This window comes from Scylla paramamosain, chromosome 22 (assembly GCF_035594125.1).
Source record: "Scylla paramamosain isolate STU-SP2022 chromosome 22, ASM3559412v1, whole genome shotgun sequence".
Classification (NCBI taxonomy): Eukaryota; Metazoa; Arthropoda; class Malacostraca; order Decapoda; family Portunidae; genus Scylla; species Scylla paramamosain.
In genome coordinates, this window is record NC_087172.1 from 10,782,850 (window position 1) to 10,790,871 (window position 8,022).

An 8,022-nucleotide genomic window follows, 5' to 3' on the forward strand; every position below is an offset into this window, starting at 1 on the left:
AAGAATTGTTTATGAATGGTGTTTTAACATTGTGCTTTTATGATTGGGTCATTACCTAGCTTTATATTGTCATTGGAAAAAATATCTTGCTTGATTTTAATTGTAAATACGTAAAATACATTAATAAGCTGTTGACATCTCCCCAAGATTAGTTTTCTTAATGTTTTGTCATGAAACTGCAGGAATAGAACAGCAGTACTCTGCTTCTCACTACATTTATTTATTTATTTATTTATTTTATTTTTGTCTGTCTGGCTGTCTATCCATTTATCTCTGATATCTCATATCCTCTAAGAGATGGCCATGGCAGAAGATCATCCACCCCTCCCTACCCAGACATTCCCTTCTTTCTTATTCAAGCCCTTCTTTCTCACATGTACTGCTTTACCCTGTCTTTCCATCTTTTGTGGCCTTCCTCTTCTATTAGTACCTGCAACTTTCTATTTAAGACTTTATGAACTCTTTCCTCTACATCCTCTCAATATGGCCATACCATCTTAGTGTATTCCTTTTCAACCTTTCCACCACTCCCCAATTTACACCATCTGCACAGGTGCTCATACAACACCCCTCATATACTTTCATTACTCATACCACATGCCCCTCTCAGATCATTCATTTCAGCACACACTCTTGATTGTTATGGCTTATTCCATGTTCAGGTCTCTGATCCATATATCAATGTAGGTAGGAGAATACTATTCTTGAAACTTCTTTATGTCTGTAGACACATTTCTCCCATTCATGACTTTCAAATGAATTCTCTCTCTTATCCCTCTATCCATCTTACCTTGTTTACATAGAACTGTGTAATCTCACTCACCTACTCCATTCTCTTTCATTCTCTCTCCTCTCAAAATGCCTCAACTTCTACACTTGGCTCACTCATACTGTAAAGTATCCTCCATTTCTCAATGATAAAATATGTTCAGCTTATATTTACTGGTATATTTTCAAGTATAGATGTTTGCTACTTTTGAAAAATGTACTTTTTGAAAAATATAATTAAAATAAATTGCATTTTCAAAGCAGTAGAACAAACAAGATTCATAGCTTGAATTGTTTTCATATTCTGTTATGCTTCTCAAACAAAAGCTACTAACATATTGCAGTGGTTGTTCGTACTTGTATTATTCAATTGAGATTGACAACAGATATTTAATTAAGAGTGATAAAGAATATCATATGGAAACTTGATAGAGAACCAAATGGTGTACATGTGACAAAAAATGATGCAAAGATTAATTGGTTTTATAACAGTTGGTTCTATAACAGATAAGTTAGTACACATGGATGCAAGGGTTTTAGATCAACTGTGTGTTTTGAGTTTTCCTGGAGAATGCATGGTAGAATAGGTACCATAATACTAAACTTTTAGAGATAGGTTAAAAGTTAGTGAGAAATGGCAGTTTTAGAATAAACAGGTTGGTTTGATTGGATTAAAAAGTTTTGGAGGTTACCACTAGAGAATATGAGTTTAGACTGAGATATATGCTTCTCTGTTAATCTAGAAGAATGTTGTGGAGCTGAGGAAGGACTGAAGTAGGTTGGGTAATCTGCCCAGGGGATGTTTAATACAAAAATGTGTTATATTAAAGGTTATGAGCAGGAGTCTCATTAATATTGTATGGTGGAGACAATACTGATCTATTTGTACTCTGACAATGTCACATTTATAGTATATATTGAGGGACACACTGATGCCATACACTGTGTGTGTGTGTGTGTGTGTGTGTGTGTGTGTGTGTGTGTGTGTGAAACTGTAAAGTTTAATGTAAATGATGTTGAGTAAAGTTATGAGATCTTAAAACTGGGTCATGTTATATTGTACTCTGATGTAAATGTGATTATACATATGAGGATAGTAAAATTCAATAAGATAGGAAATAAGACATGGGGGTCAGTATCTTGTCAGTATGATAGAACAATGCAAGATACTGCAAAGATCACCTTAGAGAAGGAAACTAATTGCTGAAAAGCATTTTGGTTATTGATAGCAGAGGGAAGAATTGTAAGAAAATTTTTGTTAACTGAAATTGTTATGAAATGTGGACAGTAGGTCAAGCACTAGTCATATGACAGTAGAGATGGCATTATTTTGAGTCAGTGGAAATATTAGAAGAGTACAAGGGTACAATGTAGTAACTTTGATGTGTGCCACATGGTAGAAATGTAAGATTTGCATGAAATCTGAGACTGGAGAATAGGGTATTCTGAGAATGGGTACAGACATAATGTTAATTTTTAAGAGTGAAGGAAAGGATAGACAATGTTAAATGAGATCTCCTGTAAGGGAATGTACTGAAATGGGTAACATTGGACAAAGCTATAACATGACATGAATGAATGTTAGCTTCAGGAAGGTTCTGTTGTGGCCAATCTTGTGAGTGAAGTGAGATATTAGTGGTAGGCATTATGATGGATATTTTTATACAACTCATTTCCTGACATTTAAGCATGAAAATTAAAACCATGATTACTAATTTTTGTATCATGAAATATCATAAGATGACACATTTCAGAGATCTTTTGTTTCTAGTCAGCAGTAATTTAGTCATCACTTTTATAGTGTTACAGAAGTTGTATGATTGATCATTCTTAATGCGTTTAAGTCTGAATTTTATATTACAAAATATTAATTGATGAACCAAAATATTCATCTTAAGTATTTAGTGGAGATCTCTTTGTGTTTATTCCCTGTTGTTTTTCTGTAAAAATCAGTTGAATATTAATAACAAGAATCAAGACTAGTATAATGGCAAAGGACAGGTTTAGTAGGATCAGTGGTAGTACTGGAGTTAATATAGATACTGTAACATTTGAAGTGCCACTATGTATTTAGAAAAGTTACAGGATTTCAGCCTCACAGATGTATTTAAAAAGAAAATTCCATTTAAGCATTTATAAATAGTCCTGTGAAAGTTGTTTTTGCAACTGAAAATTAATGTTGAAGAATTAACTTTTCCTGACCTAATAAAGATCACTTACTTTGGTGGCACTGTGAGTTAATTGTGAGAATCTTCTCATGATCTACACTGTCTTACTGATTTCCCTTGGCAGTCTGCATCACCAGAGGGTTTTACATATGCATAAATAAAATGCATTAATATAGATAAATTATATATGCAAATGAATGAGGGTGGTATGTTTTTGAGAATGACTGAAAGTGGTGTGCATGTACATAAAGAAGCTGGGATCAAACTTCAATAAAGGAAAGGGATATCATATATGCAAATGTTTATAATTTGACAGTGATATTAGTGAATCAATAATTTGTGTAAAAAGTTATTGTGCTGAGACCAAACAGAATGTTTAATTAAAAAATTATCTGGCAGGTTAGTAAGTTTGTAACAACAACAACATTAGCACAGCTAATGGTATCTACTGCTCTGGGGGGAAAGAAATTTCTAGTGCCAGGCCACTAACTTTTCTTTTCCAGAAGCTGTTGTGTGACAGAATTTTATTAACACAAATAGTACCTCAGTGGTTGTGTGGTCTGCTGTATTAGATGTATTTTCTCCAGCTACTGAAATTTAAATCATGGATGATAAGTGCCATAGGCTATGTAAGCCCATTATTAGCTTGGATAAATGTTTTGTATATAGTATATTGTATAGGGTTCCTGTTGTTCCTGCACTTCTCTCTGAATGAAATGAAAATAGAATAGGCAGTGTATAATGACTTTTAACCACATAGTATAAACAGAACACACAGAAACTGTGTGATGGTTTCTGACTAAAGGTTCCAGTTTTCTTAGATATTCAATGTTTTCTTGCAGATTTGTTTTTCTTTGAGTTAATTGACATGTTCATAAATACATAACTAGTATGATTTACAGTTATATTATTATTATCTTATGATGATGCACACAGTCTTAAGTTAGAAGTCTTTCAGCATAGTAACTATTCCTAACTTTCTCATAGCCCCCTCCACTTTTTTTTTTAACCATTTTCTTAATATACTATCAAAGCCTTTTTATAAATCAACAAAAAATTAAGTATAATTCTTCCCTCTTTGTGTAATGGCTCTCCTGCATCTACCATAGTCAATATTGTATTAATTGTTTTATGTAGTCTTTATCTCACAAGATTGGAATTTTTTAACAAAGTATGTGTGTGGTCACATATAAATGTGACCACACTTTTTATTTCATGAAGTGCTTGTGAAGTACATCCATTGGTGGTAATTAAAGGTCATTAGTGGCTTGATATTGGAGTTAATGGTCAGTTGGCTTTGAGATTACTTCATATATCTTTGTAGCAGATTGTTAAGGCTCAGAATGTGAAAAGGGAAAGTAATCTTCCTCACAAGAGTTAGTGCAGTGTTTAACAGACCAGTATGATAATTGTTATGTATTTATGTAATTGTTATCATGTATATGTAAGCAGACCACACTCACAGTGCAGTCTTCATGAAACGATGCCATCCAAATGTAATATTTCCGTCCTTATGTGTACAAAATATTAAATGTAATTTCCATACTCCACATAACCAGTTTTTCTCAATTCATTTAAAGTATATTGCAAAGAAAAGTTATTTTGCTCTAATTTCCTCATAGAAAATGAGGTATTCTGTGATGGAAATAACAGGTGAATGAAGAAAAACTTGCACTGGAGTTGGCAAATTACTATATGAATATGATCTATCTAGAAAAAAAAAAACATTAAATTGAACATCAGTGGTATTTGAAAGTAAAAAAAAATCTATAGGTATACTTATAAAACTATGTTAATTATGTAATAAATAACTATATTTAAACAATAACTTAATTTTAATTTACCCAGCTGCTCCTGAAGATTTGATTTGGATTTAATTTGTCAGCCTTGAAACTTTATTTATTTTTTTTACTTTTACATTATTAATTTTGTTATGTTTGAATCATAGTTCTGAGACACTATTTCAGGGTGGATACGATTTATGAAAGGTGGTGGGGGGTGTGCGCGTGGAGGCAGGGGCGTTGTGAGAACTGAAATGTGCAGGTGCAGGAATAGTTTAAGGTTCCCACCCCATCAGCCATTAGGTAAAGGTAGAGATGCGGGGCCCCATCTCTACCTTTGGGCCCCCCAAAGACTCCATGGGCACCGGTGCAATGCACCGGCTAACTCCCCACTCACGGTGGGCCTAGGTGGAGGAGAGAAAACTGCAAGCATGGCTAGCGCCTGTCACAATATTTTGGAGGCGAACAGAATAATAATATTATAATAATGGTGTGAATTATAACTGCATTTCCCTTGTGTTTATCCAATCACAGTCATATCAGAAAAAGTCATGGAAAAAAAAAAAAATATATATATATATATATATATATATATATATATATATATATATATATATATATATATATATATATATATATATATATATATATATATATATATATATATATATATATATATATATATATATAAACGTCTCCTTGATAGCTTGTTTTGCAGGGAAATTCCGAAGTCTTCATCAACTTTATTCATTTGTTATTTGGTACGTTTCGCCTCTTTCTGCAGGCATCTTCAGGCTAAAAACAATAAAACACAAAGTAAAAGTTGCATAAAATTCACATGCAATGGCACTATGAGACAAAGTACCACAAGCACCAAGATTACAAACTGGATCAACAGAAAACATTAAGTATCCACATACAGCACGCCCGCATGGCAACGAGAGAGGGACTGAAACAGCTGGGTTCCTAACGCTATGATAATGTTATCGGAACGGAGCTCCGAACCATTATCTTACAATATGTAGTTGACAATGTTGAGTTATTATTCAATTCTGGATTTATGTGCTTTATATATATATATATATATATATATATATATATATATATATATATATATATATATATATATATATATATATATATATATATATATATATATATATATATATATATATATATATATATATATATATATATATATATATATATATATATATATATATATATATATATATATATATATATATATATATATATATATGTATGTATGTATGTATGTATCCTCTAATGATTTTGTGTCCATATTGGACTCTGTCTTGTGTAGTATTCTGAAATCTTCGTCACAAAAGGGATATGTTCATGTAAATGGGAATATGATCACACACACACACACACACCCACACACACAGATTATGTAATACATATTTCGTAATTTTAGTCACCTCCTCCTGCTAGGTTTTAACAAAGGTCTGTTCCTTTCTGGTCTCATACAAGTGTGGGGCAATCGGGTGTGGTCGGGAAAGTATTTGTTATGAAGGAGTCTTGTTCTGGCTGTGCAGCTGATCCTTTATGTTAAGTTTGTTCCCGACTTCCCTAGGTGTGTGTGTCGGTTCCCAGGACTAGACCACGTGGCAGATGCATTGTACCTACAGGCTGAATAAATTAAGGCCGAGAGTCGGTCCGGCCTCGGAGGCGATTGCACCCTGTATTCTCTACATCAAATGAACGGCGAAGCTACGAGAGGTGACTTTCACTCTAGTGTACCATGCACGGTACACCGGGAGCGAGGTACGAGTACAGGTTGGTGCCATGTCGGAGTAATGTGACCATATATATATATATATATATATATATATATATATATATATATATATATATATATATATATATATATATATATATATATATATATATATATATATATATATATATATATATATATATATATATATATATATATATATATATATATATATATATATATATATATATATATATATATATATATATATATATATATATATATATATATATATATATATATATATATATATATATATATATATATATATATATATATATATATATATATATATATATATATATATATATATATATATATATATATATATATATATATATATATATATTTTTTTTTTTTTTTTTTTACCTAAAAGCACGACATTTCCTATGTGTTTGTGAGTGTGTGTTTAGTTTATCAGTCTATCAGAGTGCCGATGGCACGCTGCAAACTCTTCACGCGAAGCAGACACTATACTGCATGCGGCGTCGGTCTGCCAAGGCCAGGCAGTAGTGGACTGTTACTCAATGAAACACTGTATTACGAGTTTATGACGTGAGGGTACGGAACGAGTACACCAAAAAATTGCAAAGAGCTAGTGAAAAAATAAAGTTTAATAAGATTTCCATCTTTTGCAATTCTATTAGAATTCCATCCTTCCATTTCCCTGTGTCTCCCTCAATTTTCTTCCCTCAACTGTTTTTTTCCAGGCTCTTTTAATCTTACTACGTGAGCAAACCATATATACTCGTATTTTTTTTTTTTGTTGTTTTCTCCCGACTATTTATTTTAATTTAATCTTACTACGTGAGCAAACCATCTCATTTTTTTTTATCTTATCTGTAATGCATACCACTCTCCTCACTTCCATAACCTACCTCAACATTCTCATCTCCGTTTATCATCTTTTCATTTTTTTTTTTTTTTCGTGCCCATGTTTTTGCTCCATCATTATGGGAAGTGGGGATAGACAGTGGGCTGAAAGAAGAGTGTGAAGAGTAGATGAGGATTGGGTGAAGTTATGAAGGAAGTGATAGAGTGAAAGCAGACGGAATAGCCGTCCTGTTGAGTGAGTTATTTGTTTACTTGTTTATTTGTTATAATTATGTTCATCTTTATTTTTATATAGTGGACTTAGAAGTTAGTGGAAGTATAAGAAGTGGTGTTTTATCCTGTGAATAGCGGTCTCGGAGGTTGCTTTGATATCTTGTTTATTGGTTTCTTCAACCAAGTGTGTTCTACTCCTTGTTCGTGTTTGTGTATTGTTGTTGTGTAGGTTGTGTGTTTGAGTGATAATAATTTTGTGTTTAATGTTATTTCCCCTTGTGTATAGTGTTTTGTTAATTGGTTCTATTTTAGCAAGTGTATGTAGTTCTTCTGTATTCTTGGTGAAAGGATATTTTTCGTTATAGGCAAAGCGAAATGGTCCGTTTTGTTTTCTTTGTAGTTTTAGTATCTGAGAATTTGATAGAGCGTTCAGAGCGTAGGCCGGGTATGTCAGTAC